The sequence below is a fragment of the Myxocyprinus asiaticus genome, chromosome 4, assembly GCF_019703515.2.
Source record: "Myxocyprinus asiaticus isolate MX2 ecotype Aquarium Trade chromosome 4, UBuf_Myxa_2, whole genome shotgun sequence".
NCBI classification, from domain to species: domain Eukaryota; kingdom Metazoa; phylum Chordata; class Actinopteri; order Cypriniformes; family Catostomidae; genus Myxocyprinus; species Myxocyprinus asiaticus.
In genome coordinates this window covers 19,935,860-19,960,465 of record NC_059347.1, presented here as the reverse complement: position 1 = coordinate 19,960,465, position 24,606 = coordinate 19,935,860, and the positions used below count along the sequence as shown (strand labels likewise).

The 24,606-nt window shown below is 38.5% G+C and overlaps 1 pseudogene; it reads right to left on the bottom strand.

The window, feature by feature from the left end:
• Positions 1–4,708: 4,708 nt before the first annotated feature.
• Positions 4,709–6,641, bottom strand: LOC127439713 (polyunsaturated fatty acid 5-lipoxygenase-like; annotated as a pseudogene).
• Between the last annotated feature and the right edge of the window lie 17,965 nt (positions 6,642–24,606).

Below are 24,606 nucleotides of genomic sequence, written 5' to 3'. Positions count from 1 at the left end.
AAGAATAAGTAACACTAATAGTTTGAGATGAACAGAGAATGTTATAGTATATACAGCTATGGAAAAAATTAAGAGGCCGCTGCAAAATTTTAAGTTTCTCTGGATTTTCTATTTATAGGTATGTGTTGTTTGTGTCCTCCACCAAATTTCACAGTGGGTGTGAGACATGTGAGACACGTAAGAATCAAGCCACGTTCAAGGTTATTCTGGAAGAAAACTTGCTTCCTTCTGCTCTGACAATGTTCCCCAACTCTGAGGATTGTTTTTCCAGCAGGACAATACTCCATGCCACACAGCCAGGTCAATCAAGGTGTGGATGGAGGACCACCGGATCAAGACCCTGTCATGGCCAGCCCAATCTCCAGACCTGAACCCCATTGAAAATCTCTGGAATGTGATCAAGAGGAAGATGGATGACCACAAGCCATCAAACAAAGCCTAGCTGCTTGTATTTTTGCGCCAGGAGTGGCATAAAGTCACCCAACAGCAATGTGAAAGACTCATAGAGAGCATGCCAAGACACATGTAAGCTGTGACTGAAAATCACTGAACTCTTCCTAAGTTAAAACTTTAGTATTGTGTTGTTTAAAAATGAATATGAACTTGTTTTCTTTGCAATATTTGAGGTCTAAAAACACTGCATCTTTTTTGTTATTTTGACCAGTTGTCATTTTCTGCAAATAACTGCTCTAAATAAAAATATTTTTATATGGAATTTGGGAGAAATGTTGTCAGTACTTCATAGAATAAAACAAAAATGTTCATTTTACTCAAACACATAACTACAATAGTAAATCCAGAGAAACTGGTGATTTTGCCCATCACTCTACACTGTAACACAGTAAACACAGCAACATGTATAAGATGACCATAAGGCAAGAATCAGGAAGAAAACATACAGTATATACAGTATATATACACTACCGGTCAAAAGTTTTGAAACACTTACTCATTGTTTATTATAATTTGTTTCATATTTTTGAATAATAGTAAAGTAATCAATACTATGGAATAACATAAATGGAACTATGGGAATTATGCTGTGACTAAAAATCCAAAATAAATCAAAACTGTGTTATATTTTAGCATCTTCAAAGTAGTCACCCTTTGCCTAGAATTTGCAGAAATATACTCTTGACATTTTCTCAACCAACTTCTTGAGGTATCACCCTGGGATGATTTTTAAACAGTATTGAAGGAGTTCCCATCTATGTTGGGCACTTATTGGCTGCTTTTCTTTATTATTTGGTCCAAGTCATCAATTTCAAAAAAATTTTTTTTAAATTACATTTTACTTTGATAATTAAATAAATTAATATGGTGGCACAATTATATTTTTGTCTACAAAACTAATTTCAAACATTTAAGCATACGCCTTCAGATCAAAAGATTTTTAAGATCATGAGAAACATTTCAGTCAAGTGTTTCAAAACTTTTGACCGGCAGTATATATATATATATATGCAATTGCCGATTATCTAATCAGCCAATTGTGTGGCGGCAGAACAGTGCATAAAATCATGCAGATATGGGCTGGAGCTTCAGTTAATGTTCACATTAACCATCATAATGGGGTAAAAAACGTGATCTCAGTGATTTGGAGCATGGCATGATTGTTGGTGCCAGATGGGCTGGTTTGAGTATTTCTGTAACTGCTGATCTCCTGGGATTTTCACACACAACAGTCTCTAGAATTTACTCTGAATGATGCCAAAACCATAAAACATCCAGTGAGCGGCAGTTCTGTGGACAGAAATACCTTGTTGATGAGAGAGGTCAACAGAGAATGACCAGACTGGTTCGAACTGACAAAGTCTATGGTAACTCAGATAACCACTCTGTACAATTGTGGTGAGAAGAATATAATCTGAGAATGCTATTCTGAGATGCGGGTTGGTGCTGTTTTGGCGGCATGAGTTGTAAACAATATTAGGCAGGTGGTTTTAATGTTGTGGCTGATCGGTGTATTTTATTTACAGGCTTTTTCAAAAAGAGAGCCGCTTGCGAGCAACGCGTCTTTTTAAAGATGTTGTTCCACGAGTGTTCAGAATGCAAGCGGCACATCCCCCCGTAAGAAAGGCATGAGTCTCAGGACGCTTCGCTCAAGCATCACCCTCATTCTGAGGGACGATTCCACCTCTTGCACCCTCCCACTCACCTCCTCTGTGTTAGATCCCAAGAGACGACATGAGGGGGGCACGGCAGGGCTGCGAGGTTGAGCTGGTTGAATATGAGGAGGATCTTGCACGCGCACAAACCCTGCGAGCCCCTCAATCTTCTGACGCAGTGTCTTTGCCAGTACGATATGTGTGTGATGAGCTCCGGCCCTCTGTGGGAACACACGGCCTCATCACGTTCGACGGTTCTGATGATAGGGATGATGCCACGTCTCTCGCAGCCTCAGAATATGGGCGAGTAGTCCACGGAGGATGCTGCCGCCCCTCCCCCCAGTGAGAGCGAGGTGCGAGCACAATCCACTGATAAAAAGCCTATTAGCATCCTCTCAATAGTCCAGCCGCCATCAAATGACTGCATCTCAATGGACAGCGCCATTCTTCCCCGAGATCTGACTTGCATGTTAACTTGTCTCATTAAGTGTTGGCCTTGGAGTCAGAGGACTGCGGTTAAAAAAACAGACGTCGACTCAAGCTGACACGTACCATGACAGAGTCATGGATGTGACAAGAAATTTCATGGTTGCCTCAGAAGGGCGCAAAAAAATCACAGGTGACACAATCTATGTCTCACTGCTCTACTAAACACTGCTCTTAATTAGGTCTCTGTCGCCTCCTTCATTCTGTCATCAGCAAAGTCCGAGAGTACGAGGAAACGGTTATGTTGATATCACCAAAATGGCCCAATCAGTCCTGGTTTCCGGAGATGATAGAGATATTAGACGGCTTCCCATGGGACGTCCTCTCTCAAGCACAGGGCACGATTTGGCATCCTTAGCCAGAGCTGTGGAACCTTCATGTATGGCCCCTGAACGAAGCACATCGAACCAGATGGAATTGGCTCAGTCGGTGATGAACACCATCTTACAGGCTAGAGCACCATCCACATGATGCCTCTGTGCTCTAAAATGTCAGGTGGTTGCAAACTGGTGCTCTTCAAATAGCGAAGACCCAGTGAATTGCTCCAAGAGTGATTAGATGCTGGTCTTACCCCTTCAATGCTTATGTGGTTTATGTGGCGACCATCTCGCCGTTTTATGCCCAAGAGATGGGTTTCTCTATAGGCAGACATGATCTGATCATAAAATTCCTTAGAGGAGTGAGGCGACCGAGGTTACATGTGTAACTGGAGACGTTTTGTGTACTCTTGCAATAGTTTTGAGTGCCTTCGCAATAGTTTTGTGTTCCTTCGCAATAAATTTACAATGGTTTTACAACAGTAACCATATTTTAACCTTAATATTCTTAGTAAAATCATAGTAATAATACAGAAAAATTAAAATTATTGTAATAATCATAATTTTGTGGCTATTATGGTATGAATACAAATACAATGGTATTTAAGCTAAAACAAATCATTAAAATTGTGTAAAACAATTAAAAGAATGTTTAAAATTGAGGTGTTTAAAAAGTATGAAAGAATGTGCTGATAGAAACATTGTATTATGTATATACAGCTCTGGAAAAAAATTAAGAGACCACTGCAAAATTATCCGTTTTTCTGGATTTACTATTGATAGGTATGTGTTTGAGGAAAATGAACATTTTTGTTTTATTCTATAAAGTACTGACAACATTTCTCCCAAATTCCAAATAAAAACATTGTCATTTAGAGCAGTTATTTGCAGAAAATGACAACTGGTCAAAATAACAAAAAAGATGCAGTGTTTTCAGACCTCAAATATTGCAAAGAAAACAAGTTCACATTCATTTTTAAACAACACAATACTAATATTTTAACTTAGGAAGAATTCAGAAATCAACATTTGGTGGAATAACCCTGATTTTTTCAATCACAGTTTTCATGCATCTTGGCATGCTCTCTACCAGTGTTTCACATTGCTGCTGGGTGACTTTATGCCACTCCTGGCGCACAAATTCAAGCAGCTCGGCTTTGTTTGATGGCTTGTGGCCATCCTTCTTCCTCTTGATCACATTTCAGAGGTTTTCAATGGGGTTCAGGTCTGGAGATTGGCTGGCCATGACAGGGTCTTGATCCGGTGGTCCTCCATCCAAACCTTGATTGACCTGGCTGTGTGGCATGGAGTATTGTCCTGCTGGAAAAACCAATCCTCAGAGTTGGGGAACATTGTCAGAGCAGAAGGAAGCAAGTTTTCTTCCAAGATAACCTTGTACATGTCTTGATTCATGCGTCCTTCACGCAGACGGAACTGCCCGATTCCAGCCTTGCTGAAGCACCCCCAGATCATCATATATCCTCCACCTGGTTGTCTAATGGTTAGAAGGAGACCTGGAGAGGCCTTCAAGCCACAATGTCTCACACCCACTGTGAAATTTGGTGGGCACGCACGCATGCACGCACGCACGCACACACACACACACACACACATTAGCCTATAGATATTACTCAGATATTCTGTTCATTATTTTAATAGTTAAAGGGATAGTTCATCCAAAAATGAAAATCTTGTAATAGTACAGGGAAACAAAATCTGCAGCCTAAGATACAGCCTTGAAACTACACTAGGGTAAGTAAATTATGACCGAATTTTCATTTTTGGATAAACTGTCCCTTAAAGTATTTGTAATCCAACCTGTCCAAAGTTGACTGCAACATGTTGTGCTGAGACTGTGAAGATCACAATAGTCAGGTACTCAATTAAATCCTCTCGAGTTTTGAGGAATTTCGGAAACTCTGTGAGCAATGACATCAAATGTTTGTTCATGTACAGATGTAAAGGTGTATACACATAAAAACACATAGCATATGCAAATTTACAACATTGACGCTTACACAAACGCTTGAAATGCATGAATACTGTATGTGTATAGTTGACTTAAAATACTCGCTATACTCCATCTAAAATTATTTTAAATAGCATTTACATTCTTTTATTAATTATTATGCATGTAGCTTATGACTTCATATTGACAGATTTATTGAATATTTGTACTTTAAAAAAAATTTGTCACACCACCAGGTCTTTTAAAATGATCTAATGAAGGTAAGGTAATTAAAAATGTGATTAAAATGGCAAAAAAAAAGAAAAAAGAAAAGAAACCAGGAAAAAAAAAAGAAAAAAAAAAGAAAATAAGAAAAAAGAAATGGTGACCAGTTACAGGACCTAAGATATACACTTTCTGTTTATACATTCATATACCTTTTAACCTACAAAGTCCAAAAAGTCCATGCACACTTTATACATCAATTACCCATGTAGTGACAAGATGATCTTGTACTCACCACAATGATCATTCATTCCAAAACTAATATCCTTGAAAAACTCCTGAATCTCTGTATCTCTCTGAACTGTCTCATCACTTATGTAGTAGATCTTCACCACATCAGAAACAAAACTAAAGAAAGATCTAATCAAGTGACAAATCACCAAATTTATAAAAACTCCTGGTGCCATATTTCTACTTTGGCGCAAATTTGTTTTGTAATCTGTTAATCATTCCCTCCATTAACATGTGAACTTTTATTAAATGTATTTTACCACCAACCTTTTCACTGCTTCCCAGACCATCATGCCATCATCCCTGTAATAGTAGTTAATAGGCACATCAGTTTTGCTGTCCATTCCTCAAGCTTTTATGGCCTCAGGGAAACACATGGACTTATAGGTGAATGTCTTCATGACCTTTTTGATCACATCCTTAAGTGTAGACCCATTTATGCTATTAGTCTTCGGAATATAAGGACTTTAGTGAATTTTCTGCAGTCGGAAATATCACAAATTTGAGTTACGTGCACATGAACGACCTGCAAACCGAAGTCCTAATTACCTGCGGGAAACCCACAATTTTGTATGATAATCAAGTTGTGATGTTGGAAGGGGCGTGTGTCGACAGCAAATACAACAGAATTAAAGGTACTACTAGCTGTATTTCATTGTTTATAATCAGGCTGGAAAGATATCTGGAATCGGTGCAATAGAAACATTGGTTCCTGACTGTTTCCTGAAGTTCTCCTCTCTGTGTCAATAGGCCTGCACCCCCCCCCAGTGGCCCCCCTAAATTGGAGTGCTAGAATGGTAAGAGTGGTATTCTTATTTTCCATCCCACTGAAAGTTCAGTGACCCCACATCATAATAAATATACCAAACAAATTATATTTAAACAAAACATCAATACATTATGAATGCATAATTATATTTAGGGGGGTAATGTTTAATTTAAGTTCAATATTTGTTAAATATTCCCTTGTGGTTCAAAAGAGATTGTCTGAAAAGTCCCCCCCAGTTTCTGTTTTGCATGTCTACGAGTATGCTGGTCCACCAAACCAGCAATGAAAATTCATGCTGGTCTTTTCAGTAGGATATACAAAACGCCATCCTTGGATTTAAATTTTGATAAACCAGTTAAAGTGTTTTACAGTTATGGATCTTGTTTCAGAACCTCTACTTCCGCTTGTAGTGTGAGATCTCTCTCCAGGAAGCCCTTCACCATCCCCTCTGTGACTGGAAACTTGCCTGTTGGAAGTTTTTCGCATTTCCTGATCATGACAGAATTGCAGCCATTTAAGAACTGATTCCCAAACATAAAGTATTTATTCCAGTTTTGCATCACATCCTCTGTTCATACAAAGATATGAATTAAGTCAGTTCTACTGTACTGTTCTGTACTTCCACTTGTACTGATTTTCCATGAGTAATTTTTTTGTATAAGAGAAAGGTAGGGTGGAAAAAATCTGTCTAAGGAAGAAATATTTAAAACCTGGCACAGCGTTCTTGATAATCACATAAATCTTTTTAAAATCAGCAATTTCATCCCAGTTTTCGAACTTGTCCTTGATTTTGTTTAGATACAGATTTGATTTCCTGAAACAGCAAGAATGAATACAATCGGAGAGTGTCTGATAGAGTTTAAAGGAATATTACGGGTTCAATACAAGTTACTTAATAAAAACCGCATAATATATCACAAAGTATTAAAAAAGGATTGAAGAAATGTCCTCAACCTAACTCCCCACCCCATATTCAGATTCTATTTTTTCAGTGGCAGATTCTTACATTTTTGCATATGATTACATCATTGTATATCATTGTTACTCTATCAATAAGAAATCTACTGCACTTGTCTAATTTCCTCCTCTCATTTCATCTCTCCTGTACTCTTTTTTAACAATTTTGAGTTCAAGCATTCCTGAGACATGTTTGAGCTTGTCTGACGAATCTACATTAATTATTAATTAAATCTCTGACATCACGTAGCATGTTTGCATGGAATCGTTTACCTAGATCACTGTTTTAGAGCTAGACGCATCCACTAGCTTTTAATGTTGTCAACAGCAGTCCATCCTATGTGTACTTTCCTAGTACAAACATGACCTGTCCTGATGGTGTGCTTTTTAACAACACTAATATGCCTCACTATCTTGAATGATAAATATAATTAATGTACATGTCATTTTAGCTGATGCGGTACAGTAACCCTGGAGCAGAGAGTTCATGGATGATCCCTTGTGGGGTTTGGACCTACAACCTTTCAAATACCAGCCCAGATTTTTAACAAATACACCACCTCTTCTACACAGTACACATTTGAACTTAAAGAACATCCTGCATTTTCTAGTCAGTACTATATTCTCAAACTCTGAATGGTAAATGAATAAATAAAAGCTATTTTATGAAAACACATGCAGCATGACTGGTTGAGATAATCTATTCTGTGCAGACAGTAGCACAGCACAAAACATCGCCGCCCATCGTAAGAAGCATTGAATAAAAGCCTGCTATGTTTACATCAGAAATAAAATGTGCACACTAAAAACACCACAAAGGCTTAACTTGTATTGAACCTGGAATACTCCTTTAATCATAATCAGCTAGATTTAACTTTCAGCTTTGAATACCCATATGGCTTCATCTTTTATAAGAAGATAGGGATATTCAGGTATAGTTTTAAACAGTATCACAAGACAATGCGTTTTCTCATAATAACATGCACATTTGCAAGGGATACATAAAAGCATGAACACAACTGCACAGAATAATTTTTTCTGAGGGTCTTATGGAAAACTGAGGAGCATTCAATATTAAATTGTGCCTGTGACAGTGACACACATTCCCTTAAACTTACAGTGTGATGAATTTCAGATCAAAGTCAAAATCTTTATCTGTTTCAAACTTTACATCTCGTTGAAGATTTTTGGAATTGTCATCTATGCTCATGGGCAAGTCAGGGCACCAATGTTTCCATCTACAACCAAAAAAAAAAAAGAGAAAACAAAGCCAACATTTATTTTTCAAATACGAATCCAATCTGTCATCAACACACTATTTTTTTTTTTTTTTTTTTTTTTTTTAATGATGCTATTTCTGTGTTGAACACACTAAAGGTGCACTCAGTAATTTTTTACTCATTAAAAAAGGTTTTACTCCTAAAGAAATTAATTGTAATTTTGAAACATATGTATAAACTCATGACTGCTCACATAAGATGAAGACTCTAGTCATAACCTTATAAAAGCTTTTTAATTCTACATGGAGAGGGCCTCCTCATGGTGGCTGCCATGTTAGGATCACATGACCAGACGAATACTTCTCGCTTAATCACAGTAACTGCCTTGATTTTCGATACTTTTACTGATGGATTAAATTAATCACGGCTGACTAGAGAATTTCTACAATGGCATCTGTTACTGAAAAATATTGACTTTGAATGATGCTACATCCACGCCACTAGGTGTCAGTGTAAGTCCAAGAAGATAAACATAAAAGTTACTGAGTGCATCTTTATACTGTAATTGAATTATGCGGCAGAAATAACACACCACATGATTGAATATTGATATGATTGATATTTCCCAAGACTGTAACTGTCACATCAAACCTGAACATTTTTGGAGGGATTCCAGTTCAGCACTTCATTTTTGTCATCCTGTGGCAACCGAGGTAAATGAACACACAAACACAATACATACTTGAAATGGGTACTCGGAAGGAAACATGACATGAATGTACTGTTCGCTATAACAGTTTTGTGGAAGGGCCCTTTTTGTGAACAGACAATTTTTATACTTTTGTTTGGAACGACCCTTTGATTGGCGTCCCCTTCCCGAAGTGCCATTCAAGGGTGCAAAAATGCCATTTGGAAATCACCCAGTATTTATGACATGCTTTTTTCACTACTAAAAATGAAACAAAGTTAGTTACACAAGAGACGAAGCACTTGTATTAAAATTATTATGAGAAATTTGAACGCCCGAAAACTGGATGTAGAAAAGGAAGTCCCGCTTTACAGGTAAAAGAGGCAATAATTTTTTAGATACAGACATCACCTGTAAGTCAACTCGAAAACGCGCAAGCACATTAGCTGGACCAGCCGGAAAAATAGTAGCTGTGTCCAGAATCGCCCTGTAACATCTATTTAGTGCATTGTTCCTGGTGTCGGCTATCTACATCTACATCTCGCAGATGGTCTATGCCTATAATCCACTGCGGGGAGGACTGACAAGCTGGGAGAATAATTGTTCATGAGTCCCTTCTTTGTCCTGAGCTGTGAAGCTGCCCCTTTTCTTAAGAAAAATACTGTACATTCTTTGGTTTCCCAGCATCTTCTGCACATTTGAGTTCTTTCCAGCAGTGGCTAAATGATACAGACATCCAGCTTTTGACACTTAGGACAATCGATGGACATATACACAACTATTACAAAAGGTGCAAACATTAATTGATGCTCGAGAAGGAAACACAAGAATCAAGAACCAAGCAGATGCAAACGTTTGAACAAGTGAAAATGTATATTTTATTTTATATTTTGTTTTTCACTATTTAACCACATTTTAGCTTTTTTTAATTTACAAATTCCACATAGCCTACTCTATCCATATAATTTCATATTGCATGTGTAATTATGTGTAGACTTGTCATGTCAGGTACACATTTTAAAACAAAATTCACAACATTGGAACCTAAAATTCAAAATACAATCCACACATCTCAACATGTAAAGGAATGTTCCGGGTTCAATACAAGTTAGTCTCAATCAACAGCATTTGTGGCATAATACTGATTATCACAAAAATTAATTTCGACTCGTCTCTACTTTTCTTTAAAAAAAAAAAAGCAAAAATCTGTTACAGTGAGGCACTTGCAATGTAAGTGAATGGGGAATGTGAAAGTGAATTTTGCTGGGTTCCCAGACCATCATGCCATCTTGCCCATCCAACAGAAATGTGAAGCTTATCATTTTATAAAAGCAACTGCACTAATTCTTCTGTTAAAACTTGTGTATTATTTGAGCTGTAAAGTTATTTACATTTTCATTTTTACAGTCGTTTTAGGGTTTTAGGGTTTGTTGACATAGTAACAAAGGTGTAAAATTGGCAATAACTTTACACAGAAAAGGTTAGTAAGCAATTTTATCACACTAAAATCATGTTTACATGCATATCCTTTATGTCTTGCAGCTACACTTTGGAAAAAGTGAGTATTTCATTGTTCACAAATTGGCCCCCATTCACTTCCATTTTAAGGACTTTACTGTAACACACCCTTTTTGTCACTGTATGATTTTAGTGTAAATCCATAGATATGAAAAAATATATTAATAATCACATCTGTACTTTTTTAACATATATATACATGAATTGATTTTGGTTAATATTATTTCAATATATACTAATACATTTTTAAAATAAGATGTTGTAGCTATATATTAACATTAGTTAATGCATTAAGAACTAGCATTAACTAAATAATCTATCTTGCTCATTGATAGTTCATGTTACCTAATGCATTTACTAATGTTAACAAATAGACCCTTACTATAGTGTTACTGAAATATCTTTTAATTTTGTTATGTAGTTACCACATTACTCAATACACTTATATTGCAGAATTAAACTAGAAATTGACATGAAATTAACTGAACTTCACATGAAATTCATAATGCCTGTTATATCTGTCTAATGTATATAATCAAGAGGTGTGTGAAGACTTGATGAAAAGGTAATGATGACTTCCTTAATTGTTAATGCATTGTAATACTTTAGAATGTAATACTGTGTTTGTATTGCGTAAAATTAAGAAAATAGGTTAAACAGCCTAATTTATTGATTGAAATAAAAAAAAAAAACATTTTGTTATCAATTTCCATCCATATCACAATGTCCGCATTGTTCATACGAACAGGAAATCTTTCTGGCATGAAGAATTTTAATCATTGAATACCTCTTCCAGGGCCTGAAGGCTCATGGATTTTTACTGTCTCTAAAGTATTTTTAGGAATGAGGAAAGTTCCCTGTCAAGTAGGTCCTACTTACATTCCAGCAATTTCCTTTTTTTTTTTTTTTTTTTTTTTTTGCTTTGGTAGTATTTTCTCAAGTAAGTGGTACATTTTCAAAGCCCTTAGTGCTAATCAGTTTTTTCTCCCTAAAATCTTAAAGCATATTTTCAATAGAATTGAGACAAAATCAGTAACTTCCCCACACAAGTGTTTCATGAACAAATACCTTTCATTTAAATGAATTGCCTTTCACAATGCAACTCATATAACATTTTTCATTTTCTTCAACTCATTAAGTAGAATGAATGAATGCATAAAATAGAATGCATAGAAAGCATATGTGAGTCAACAATTATATGGGCGTCTACTTTTTGACTATATTTTTTACATGAAGTGGTCTTTTGATCTGCCACTCCAGGTATTCATCTATAAAGATGTCCTTGATCATGTAAAGTTCATTGTAAACTGACTTAACATTTAATTTAATATTTTTTCAGCTATGAGCAGTATCCAAGTCGGCTGAATGCATTCTACCCGATCAATTAATAAGATTGAAAAAGTACCTGTAAGATTTGTATTAATTATTTTTACTTAAATAAAATGGTTTTATTGAGGAGCCCCGTGAATCAGTCCTTTTTACTTATTATGAAGCAACATGTAAACATCTCTACTTCATCAGGTAGTTAGTACACTTACAACTAAGTATAATGAAGCTGTTTAATCGGTTGTTTACCCTCTCTAAATCACCCTGCCTGTCATTCTCCTGTGCCTCAGTCTTCTTGCTACTCTTACTGCAAAATAAAACTATATCTATCAGCTATCATTCTCTTTATTTTAAAGATGAAACACTGGGTTACAACTGTACCCTTGCCATAGGAAATATGGTTGCCAATGCTCCTTATAGAGTTTTGTTAGCTTTTATTCAGTCAGAAAGCTTAATTAATTCATTTGTTTTGCTTTCTTATCTAAGATAGACAGACAGACAGATAATAGATTGAAAAGGTAATTGCTAGAGGTGTGGCAAATGGGGTGGCCAAATGTGTCCCCTGATTGTGGTGTGCCAACACAAACAAATGCCAATCAGCCAGCTGATAAAGCTGCTCGGACAACTACCAGACACCTCTTACGGGGCATGAAAGATGGCCCTGGATCCACCTCGCCACTGGAAGGGACTTCTCATTTCTTATTGCCAAAATCCTTTGCCAGGTCCTAACCTATTCTCTTTTATTGCTATATTCAACTCAAAAGCATTGCGTTCATCCATTCTGTGTTTATTCCATTTATTGTTTTCATGTATCGATTCAGTATTTCTTATCTGGTTATTAGTTATTACTCATTAGTACTGCATATTTATTCATTAGTAGCATTCAGTAGTTGTGATATTTACTCTTGCATATCTTGAGTTAATAAAATTAATTTTATTATAATTGTGTCTTTTCTTGTGTTGATGATCAGAGGCTCTACTAGTTATCAATAATCTCACAAATCCTTCAGATAAGTCAGATGACAAAGTCCCTATGTATTTCGTATTTTCTTATTCATCCTCTTGGATCGTTCTTATACTGTTAAGGTGAAATTCCTTAGCTGGTGCCCCAAAGTAAACAGGGAGGGACCATCTGACACTCACACAAACCTAAGTGACGTGTGATCAAAAATCATGCCATAATTGGTTAACCATGTGAAGATCACTACAGAGTTTCTCTTGAATTGAACACGCTTAACTTGTATTTTGAATTTTTAAACTTGTTAAATCTGTAAATTCAACAAATTTCTAGATAAAACAGAAATCACTTGCAAAAATAGCAAAAAAATATTTTATTTTATTTTATTTTTTATAATGAAAGTCTGATTATAATTAATGTGCGGTCTACAAATTAAACCCTGCAATGTAAGTGATCTTCCAGTTTCTACATTTGAAAACAGGTGTGATTGTAGACATTTCGCAGGGATTTTTGGACTTTTTTTTTTTCTAATGACATACTTCGTGAATAATTATATAGTTAGTAAAAACATTTATCTACAGGTAAAAAGATATAACAACAGACGACCTCCAACAAGCTCTCAGACATTGAAAACGGCATTAAATTACTTGCATGAATCAGCAAGTGATACAACATGCCAAAGCAATGAAATGGTTTAAAAGGAATAAAATGATGAGAGAGAGAGAGAGAGAGAGAGAGAGAGAGAGAGAGAGAGAGAGAGAGCGAGAAACCATTTACAAGTCCAGATACAAGTTAAAATGTGTAAAGAGAACTGGCTTCTTTTCTACTGAAGACTGGAATTATTGTTATTTTTGCTGCTGCATCCTGAAGACTAGTTAACAATAAAGTTTGTCACATGCTCTTTTTGTTTTCCTATTTTATAATGAAATATTGTATTGTTAGAGGTTTTTGTTTTTTTACACAAAGACTACTCCCAATCAGTGTGAATTATAGATGTTCTAAACTCATTAAGAAAAAAACAACACTGGTATCGGATCGGGATCAGTATCAATATCAGCCGATACTGATAGTTCAGGTATTGGAATCAATCGGAAGGGAAAAAATTGAATCATTCCATCCCTAGTTCTCAAGCCTAGGGAAGGATATGTGCTCAAGGTTTTGGCATTCTTTTCAAGACTCAGGTTGTTACTTCCATTCGTGTCAGACGAGGCACAGAAACAGCACATGCTATATTCTGTGAGAAGCATGGCCTCCTCCTGGGCATGGGCTATGGGTGTGTCTTTGGAGGACATCTGCTTGGCTGCAGGCTGGGCTTTTCCTAGCACCTTTGCCAGGTTTCACAATTTGGATGTCTCTTCCCTCTCTTCCCAGGTTCTTACAGTGAAGGAGGTTGATTTCTCAATGTTCACTACCCTGCTAGCTAGAGCATTGTATTTTGACTTTCTGTCTCTGAACAGTGTCGTTCTTAGTGCTTTTCAGTGTAAAGAGAAATGTTTAATGTCCTACTACTCTGTTGGCTACTGGCATTATGTAAAGATGTCGGTCATGGACTGTTCTGACCTTTTCCACACCATGGTGTGAATAACTATAGTTCCACGGTGCTTCACTAATAATAAATAATAATACAGTTTATTTATAAGTGCCTTTCATGACACTCAAGGTCACCTTACAAACAGAACACAAAAAAGTCATCCTTGAAAGCATCAACAATAACAAAATTAAGCAAACATTACTATGATATACAATAAGACATTGGAGGATACAAAGTATGAACTCAATGCATGCACAGTCATAAAAAGGCCTGTTTAAATAGGTGAGTTTTAAGACTAGATTTAAAAGTATGAAGACTATCACTGTTATGAATATCCAGAGGAAGGGAATTCCATAAGTGAGGGGCAGTATAACTAAAGGCTCTAGACCCCATAGTGTTCAGACAAATATGTGGTATAACAAGAAGAGCTGACGGACTACCCGGATTGGCTAGTCTCACTACCACCATTTTTACCTTAAATGGTTGAAACTTATTTATCTTTTTCCTTCCTATTTGTCAATATGAAGGGGAAACTCTGTTGATGCCGTTTAACTACCTTCAGGCTAGTAGGCTTTGCTAGTACGTGCAGATAAGTAGCACGGCATGATGGTACACGATTCCCATAGTGTCAGCAGAAGCAGCGTCGAAGTGACCAACTTGAAAGGGAACAGTATGGTTATGACTGCCTGAAAGGAGGGAATGAGATGTTGTATATGCTGGCCGCACTACTGATTTCTCGCTGTTAAAGGAATAGTTCACCCAAAAATGAAAAAATGCTATAATTTATTCAACCTCAGGCCATCCAAGACGTATCTAAGTTACTTTCTTCATCAAAACAGAATTTAAGATTTTTAGGATTTCATTTCAGGCCTCCTCCACTAAACAATGCAAGTGAATGTACTCCATTTTTTGACGGTCCAAAATGCATATTTAGGGTGCATCAAAATAATCCACATGACTCCAGTCGACAAATAAAGTTCTTCTGAACACAAACGATTGATTATTTTTGGAAACAAAACAATACTTATATACTTTTTAACTACAAATGTTCGCTTCCATACATCTCTGTGACGTGCGCTCATGAGGGGGATGACATAAGCTCGTTGGTAAGGTCACGCGTCATGTGGAGGAGGAGGCAGGAAGCGCGTCATTGTTTACAAGAGAAACTTGCACAGACCACAGACCAAGTGCAGTTCACAAACCAAAACCGTCCAAAACTATTTCAAAACAATATAAAATAGAATAAAAAAATAATTTCCAAATAATAATAAAAAAAACATTACTGCAGTAAATAACCATCCTTTATTTCGGAGCAATGCTGTTATCTACTTGTGCTTTTTCTTTAGCAGAAATATATAGGCTATATGACTGTCAGGAATTCAAGCCACACAAGTTGTAGTTAGTGAAACCAAGTGTGAGCGTTTACTGAGATTCACAGGATTTACAGGGTTTACACAGTGAGATCAATGGTACAGGTGATATCACACAGAAGAGAAGCTTCACAAACTTATTTATGCAGGCAGTGATGAGCGAGTGAATTGAGTGTAGGTGCCATGAATTAGAAATCGGGTGAGGAGGAGTGGAGCACTGAGGGAGGTGTGACAATGACAAAGTTTTCACACATATACCTGAGTTCGCTGGAAAAACATCACGGGCACAGCCGATGAATTCAGATATCGACTCTTTGTTTCTTTCGATGGTCTGAAATCATCAGGGGTAAAATGTTCACTGCACACCCTCCAATATTTGAGAGAATGTAGGGGTGTACTGATATCCAGGTTCAGCGCGATAAGCCAGAGCTTCAATTGATCATGATCATGTATAGGCAATCGATGAAAAGTTAATATTTTTCCCGATGTGCATTTTCTTTGGGGTTTCTGAAGGTTGAAGCATCCAGGATAAACACGGCAAATGATCATTTTGAACAATACACTTATACAAATACAAATCTACAGCAAAGACAATTAAACTTTTGTACAGCGCTCCTTCTCTTGTAAACAATGATGCGCTTCCTGCCTCCTCCTCCTCCATGTGACGCGTGACCTTACCAACGAGCTTATGTCATCCCTCTCATGAGCACGTGTCACAGAGATGTACGGAAGCGAACATTTGTAGTTAAAAAGTATATAAGTATTGTTTTGTTTCTAAAAATAATCAATCGTTTGCGTTTGTTGACTGGAGTCGTGTGGATTGTGCGCACGCACACACACACACACACACACACACACACACACACACACACACACGTGAAAGTATACGTTTTATTTTATTTTCCATTTACAACTACTTTAATCACATTAAAGTCTTTTAAAGATGTGGGGAGACAAGTTAATTTTAAAAAGTACAAATGTAATATCCTTTAATGTCACTTGCATGTGAAATAATAGAGTTGTCAAAAATGAAAATTCTCTCATCATTTACTCACCCTCATGCCATTCCAGATGTTTATGACTTTCATTCTTCAGAAGAACACAAATTAAGATTTTTAGAAGAATATCTCAGCTCTGTAGGTCCTTACAATGCAAGTGAATGGTGACCAAAATTTTGAAGCTCCAAAAAGCACATATAGCCATCATACAAGTCTCCAGTGGATTCATTTATGTGTGTAAAAAATAAATAAAAATAGATCAATATTCATGTAGCCAAGTGGAGAAATTTCAAGTAATTTAACTCTAGCTATAAACTGGACATGGCCCCTTTAAGATTTCTGCAACTCTAGCACTCTCTTGTGTTAGAGACATGAAAACATACATTGTGCAAGAGAGCTCCCGGTTTTGTTGGTTGAGAATTCTTTGGGTAAATACAAAATTTTACACAAAATGCGGAAAAATTACATTACATATGTGTTCAGAAGAGTCGTATGTTAAAATTGAATGTTTGTTATGGGTTATTTTTGAAGGATGCATATGGATCGCATGTGTGGAGTTTGACAACATTTTGCATACATGTGAGGACTGGGTAAGTCCATTTTTATTATTCATATCTTATTTAATGATTTATAACCCAGAGTCTTTTACAGTTTAGTGAAAAGGTGTAATACGTGTCATACATGAAAATATGAGTTTTATTGTTTTAAATTGTTATACTTGTCCTTAAAGCCTGGTTAAAAATTCATAAAATGCTGTGAGGGATTTAAGCACATACTGTACTTACATGCATAAAATGTTGTGAATGATATAAGCATGCTTTAATGTAATGTATGCTGAAGCAAATGGGTAGGCTAATGTTAATTGTGTTTCCATTTAACATTAGCCTCTACCATATTTCATTACCATATTTCATTTTCATATTTCATTTTTGTATTTTGTTGTACCTTATTTCAGTTTTTGTATTTTATTTCGTTCTTTTTTTTTTTTTTTTATACAATATGGCCCCATCGACCGCTGTTTTTTAAAAAAAGTTTTTATTTAAACAGCCATCAGATTAAAGTCCCCCAAAAATATTTTTGTATCCTATGTTGTTTCTTTACAACCACCAGCTATGTTTTTGGTACCAGGAGTGGGGTATCTGACAGTTGGGGACCAATAGGTAAATTTTTTGTTGTTTTTGAAATACGGTAGAGGTGAAATTAGGTGCCTGTGGGACACAGAGTGGAGGCTGTCTTCAGTGGTGCTGTGGTCCACTGAAAAGGTGTCGGCCAGAGGTGACATGGTGAGGTGACGAGACTGCTGAACTCAGGGCACCTGATTCCAAGGGGGTACTGTTTGATGAGACACCTATCCAGTGACTTTCTACAAGCAAGAAAAGAAGTATATGATATAGACATTCAGCAACATATCCTTTGGTTTCAACGTTATGGACTGATTAAGAGACTTTTTTTTGCCCACAAGTGAACTGACACCATTTTTTTTACTGAGTTGAACTGTGATAATTTTAACATTTCAAAATGTCACAATCTGAGGATGATAGTCCAGTATTACAAAACACTGATGATGAACATGGTGCAGGTAGTAGTATGCATGATGTTCAGGGACAGATTCAAGAACTCAACAGCAAGCATGACGAGACCATGGCATCTATCGGCAATTTGAGAAGAGAGCCTACCAGGACTTATGTTTATGTGCCAAGAGAACATCACATTCAACCATTCAGTGGATATTTAAGCAAAAATGGGAGATATGCTGATGAGCTCATTGAAGTAGAGAGGATGTTACATGCTAGAAACCAGACCACCGAAGACCAGTTAGACCTCGTTCTCTCCCTCCTAAAGGGTCCAGCCTTAGAAGAGGTCAGATTATGGATGGGGAATGAACTAAAGCGACCATGCGACCTCTTTGTTTACCTGAGAAAAGCTTTTTGAAAAAAGCACAGTGTGTCTCAGTTATTGCAAACATTCTATAGCTGTAAACAAATGAAAGGCGAGGATGTTCGTGCTTACTCTCATGCTTTGTCTCAAATTCTGAGTTCTATCCTGAAACAATCATCAAATGCAATATCAGATGTGAATTTGGCAATCTGAGATCAACTCAATGAGGGGTTTAGGGACGCAGGCCTTAGAAGGAAGCGTCATAAGCTTGTGAGAGACAAGCCACAGTCAACACTAATTGAAGGTCGAAATGAAGCCCTTATGTGGTCTCTAGAAGATCCTAAATATTGGACTTAGACTGTTGGTATAACTGAGAAAAGCCTTGCTACTTTTGAAGAAGTTTTAAAAATTGTAGCAGAACAAGGAAAAGCTATAGGAGAACTAACACAAGCTGTCAAGATACTCACTTTGCAGTCCACTAAGTCAGAACCTGTTGCACATTGTAAATCCAAGATGCAGCCAAGGTTTACAGATGATGCCCAACCAATATGTTTCTGGTGTAATGGTGTAGGACACATAGCTAAGTGGTGTGTGAAGAATAGCAAACAGGCTGTCACAGAGAATGCTAGATCGTCAGTGAAGCAGGGAAACTTGCACCCTCGCCTGCTGTGAGTCAAGCAGTGCGAGGGCAGTCCATAGGCTCAGCCAACTTCGATACTTGTTGTGACCGACTAATCCAGTGTGCTGTGGGAAAACTTCAACTGAACTGAAGGATTTTCAATTGAAAGATCCCACTCTCAGTTCTTTCAGAACCTTTTGAGAACATAAACAAAAGCCCACCACTCATAAGAGATCTGGTCTATCAAAGTCTGTACTGTCACTGATAAAGCAGTGGAAGTGTGTTAGAGAGCTGGATGGCTTGCTTTATCGCATTGTGAATGACCAACATCGTGGTGAATGTCAACAGCTGCTCTTACGCTCATGTCTAAAAGAACAGCTCCTTCAAAGTGTTCATGACATTATGGGACATCAGGGCACTGAGCGCACGCTAAACCTGTTGAGGCAACGATGCTTCTGGGTTGGCATGTATAATGATGTGGAGCGGTGGATCAAAAAGGGTCAGGTGGATCTTAACCAAGATGCCACAGCCAAGGATATATCCTACTATGAAGCCCTTTCTGGCTTCAAGGCCCCTTGAAGTAGTGGCAGTAGGTTTTACTGTGCTTGAACCTGCCTCTGATGACCATGAGAACATCTTAATTGTGACTTATGTTTCAAAAAGTTCACACAGGCATTTTCAACCAAGGATCAGAGGGCTGAGACCACTGCCAAGATCCTTCTGAAAGAGTGGCTCATGAAATGATTGCATTCTGATCAGGGCAGAAATTTTGAAAGCGAGTGTAAGGGGGTTTAGTGGAAAGGAGGAGGCGAGAACTGGCTTGACAACTTAAATAATAATTTAATAAACAATTTAAACAAAACACACAACCAAAAACACACAGTACAGCTGCCTGTAATTCTCTCTCTCTCTGGAACTGTCATCCCCGGCCGCCTTTATCCCTCGCGCGCCCCATCAGGCTGATTGGGGACCGGGTGTGTCTCATTCCAGCCCGGCCCCACCCTCCTCGGCTCTACACTCCTCCCGGCCTTGCCTCAGGCTGGGGAGCCCCCGGCATGACGTACATCCCCCACCCTTCCTCTCCGGGGGGGGGCGTGCCTTACGCCCCGACTGCCGGCGGGTCATCCCCGCCTTCCTCGACCTGGGAGGAGACAGGAGGGGAAAAACAACATAACAAAATGGTGAGGGAAAGGCCAACATGGAGCAACAGAGAGAGAGAGAGGAGAGAGAGAAAAAAGAAACTCACCGGTTCTCTGATGCGCCGTCGCGTGGTCCTCGATCACTACTCCACCCTCTCAGGCGGACTGCAGCCGCTCCTCCCCGGGCGGACCGGAGTCAGACCTCCGACCCCCAGTGGACAGAACGCCCCTCCGCGTTCCCGGCGTCCCGTGGGGACACTCCTCCGTCCCTGGCAGCGGCCCTACCACTCCAGGCGGTCGGGGAGTCGCTTCCCTCCTCCCCCCACGGACGGCGGTCTTCTCTCGACCCCTCCGTGTTCCCGGGGGACGGCGGGGCACTCCTCTGCCCCCGGCAGCGGCTCCCTCGCTCCAGGCGGTCGGGGAGTCCCGTCCCCACTCGCCTCGCGGACGGCGGCCGTTCCCAGCGTCCGGGTGGTCGGGCTACTCCGTCCCCCATCAGATGGCAGCGGCGCTCCCCTGGGTGGACGGCAGTGTCGAGGACTCTGCGACGGGAATCCCTCCTCCTTCCTGGGTTTCGGCACCAGTGTAAGGGATGAAGCGAGAAGCAGTTTTCCTTCTTACGGTGAGGCTTTATTTTTCCCTCTTCGCGACACCACTTTACAGTTTACCTTTAAGCACTCAACTAAACACTAACACACACTGCTTTCACAAATCAACTTTCACTACTAAAAAATCCTTGCTCTGGCTCGGTTCTGTTGTATCCAGTCTCTCTCTCCACTAAGTGCTGTGTCGCTCTATTTATGCCGCTCTCCCCGTGCTCACTGAAATTAGAGACAGGTGTTAGACATAATTTAGCTCAGGTGTAAGCGCCCTTACCGCTTTCTCTCTCTCCGGAGAGATGCTTGACCACGCCCCCGCTGCCACAGCGAGGTAATTGCTGAGCTGTGTAGAATGAATGGTGTAAAGAAATCCCACACCACACCCTATCGGCCTCAGGGCAACATTCAGTGCGAGGGCTTTAACAAAGCGCTCCATGATCTATTACGTACACTTTCTCCTGAGTTGGTTTATGCTTATAATGTAACACCACATGCAACCACTGGATACTCACCACATTACTTGCTGTTTGAAGTCAACCCATATCATACAGTAGATGCACTGCTAGGTCAAGAGCAAACTGTGGGCAGATAACACGATAGGTTAGTGATTCATCAAGACAGGTTGAAAGTAGCTCATGAAAAAGCCAGGGAATATGTGAACACAAGGCTGCTGAGAGACTTGCCCCTTTGAATGACAAGGTCTATTGCCCTGTGATTTATGTGGGTCAGCAGGTATCCTTGCATTACAGACCTTTGGGTAGGGACAAAATACATGATTCATGGGTTCCTACTGTATACAGGGTCATAGATGTAAAGCGCACCACACATACAATTGAGCCCCTTGAGGGTGGTCCTATAAAGAGAGTCCATAGAGTTGACTTGTGCCCTTGTGTTAATTCGGATCCTGAGCCAGAGGTGACTGAAACCCGTTCTCCCACAGCACCACAATCGAGGGGAGAATCTGTTTCTGAGCAGGTTGAGATTGTGCATTCTGATCCTAATTTTTTTTGTGTTAGAAGAGGTCACATATCCTAGTCTGCAGGAGACAGAGAATGTAACCCTGAAAACCCATTTTCAGCCATTGAAGCCCTTATAGGTGAACCTGTACTGATTTCAGGGAACAATAAACAACACGGTTCGGTACCAGAGAGAGTTTAGTCTTGCAGTGACACAACTCCTAGTGTTTGAATCAGAGATGAAAAAGCCTGTACCAGCACCAAGAAGAACTAAATGAGCCAATTATGTTATTCACTCAAAACCCATTTAATGAGCCAAAATCAGCATGCAATGCTGTTTCACTCAGTTCTGAAGTTTTATCTCAGGTGTAAACAAGCCTGGGTAGTGTGTTCTTTAGAGAAGCTGCTAAAGAAGTGAAAAATATGTATTAAGTCATCGGGGACACATGGCCCCTTTAAGAGTTTTGCGACACCTGCTTTCTGGCACTCTCTCATGTTAGAGACGGGAAAACATAGGTTGTGCAAGAGAGCTTATTTTTGTTCATCGGTTGAGAATTTTCTGGGTAAATATAACATTTTACACAAAATGCTGATAAATTACTTTAAATATGTTCAGAAGAGACTTACTGTATGTTAAAATTGAGTGTTTGTTATGGGTTATTTTTGAAGGATGCATATGGATTGCATGTGTGAAATTTGACCACATTTTGCATACATGTGAGGACTAGGTAGGTAAATTTAGTATTAATCATATCTTATTTAAAGACGCAATATGTAATATATTTTCTGTACTAAAGCATAAAATTATCATAATATGTTATCAGAGATTTAGGAAACATGCTAATTTAAAATACTGGCTTCTCCTAAAACAATGCTACATCCAGTATATTCTACTCTGAAATGTCCATTACGGGCTGGAATTTCTTTTTGTGTTTTGGCCTGTGTGATCCCGCCCACTGCCCATTTCCCAGTAGTATTTCAACACCCCGGGTTGCCAGAATTGCAACAAGTTAGCTGGCAAACACAGCACGCTGCAGCCATGGAAGCCAGCAATACATCTAGCTAACATTGACAGAGTTATAAAAAATCCACATGAGCTGGTTTATAATTTGCAAACAATAAGAACATTGCAAACGTATACATTAGCTGATCAACTTACAGAGTAAGGCTCGGCGCTTGCCACTGTCAGCTTGCTCATTTCTATTGCGTTTCCTTAACCTGGCAACACGCTTGAGCTTCGAGTCCGGGAAGGAGGGGGCGGGGGAGACAACTCTCTCCAATATTTTGAATTTGGGCTGCAGTACCCTATTTAAACGCTTGATGTCAATGTTACATATTTCTCCTTTAATGAGTTATAGCCCAGAGTGTTTTCCAGTTTAGTGAATAAGTGTAATATGCGTTATATGTGAAAACATATAATATTTAAATAGTTTTATTGTTTTAAATGGTTATACATTTCCTTAAAGCCTGGTTAAAAATGCATACAATTCTTTGAGTGATTTAAGCATGTGTTAAATGCATAAAATGCTTTGAGTGATTTAAGCAAGTACTTAATGCATAAAATGCTGTTAAAGATATAGTAAGCATATATTAAGGTGATGTATGCTGAAGCATATGGTTAGGCTAATGCCATGTTTGTGTTTCCATTTAACATTAGCCTACCGTATTTCATTTTCATATTTCATTTATCATTCAAGATATTTTTGTATAATTTTTTGTTTCTTTACAACCACCGGCTACATTTAAACGTTTTTTTACTAAAACTGTTAGCTTCCGGCCAGTTGTGGTATGCATGTTCACGAGGTTGGAGTTCAAGCTGCCTCTCGCGTGACGTTAGCGCGTTGACAAGTTCACACGAACACTTACGCATGAAATACGAAAAATACGGAAGCGCAGTGTTGTTTTTAACAGAGGAGGAGGAATGTTATACAGAAGCTGAATTGGTATTGCTATATATTTGAATTTGTATCTGTTTCTTTTTCAAAATGGTGCATGTGCTTATCCTGGATGCCTCAACCTACTGAATTTTTCTTTTAATTACGTCTGCAGGTATCATCGCAAGAGGAAAGACTAACTGAGTGACTGAAGTTATGGCTGCTCGCAGACTCAATACACACTCTGAGTCACTTAAAATATTGAGGGTGTGCAGTGATTGCCGATTTCAGACCAGCTGAGGGATCCGACAATATCGACATGCCAAGGCGCTTATGTCACGCGAGAGGCAGTTTGAACTCCACAATTGTGAACGTACATACCACAGCTATCCAGAAGTGAAGATTTATATATGTTTTCAGTATTAATGTGTTTCTTACACACCTAGAGTTTCGCTTCAGAAGACATTTATTAATCCACTGGAGTAGTTTGATTACTTTTATGATGGCTATATGTGCTTTTTGAAGCTTCAAAATTTTGGTACCCGTTCACTTCCATTGTATGGACCTGAGGTATTCTTCTAAAAATCTTCATTTGTGTTCTGCTAAAGAAAGAAATTCATACACATCTGGGATGGCATGAGGGTGAGTAAATGATGAGAGAAATTTCATTTTTGGGGTGAAAAGTGCAGTCTGTCATAGCTGTCCACATGTGATCTGCCAGGTCCAATTTACCTCCGTGGGTGTTGTAAAAACAAACATTTACAATGACATCAAAACACGTCACTAGCATTTTCACATAGTAAAGAACTTCAGAAGATATCCCCATATCTT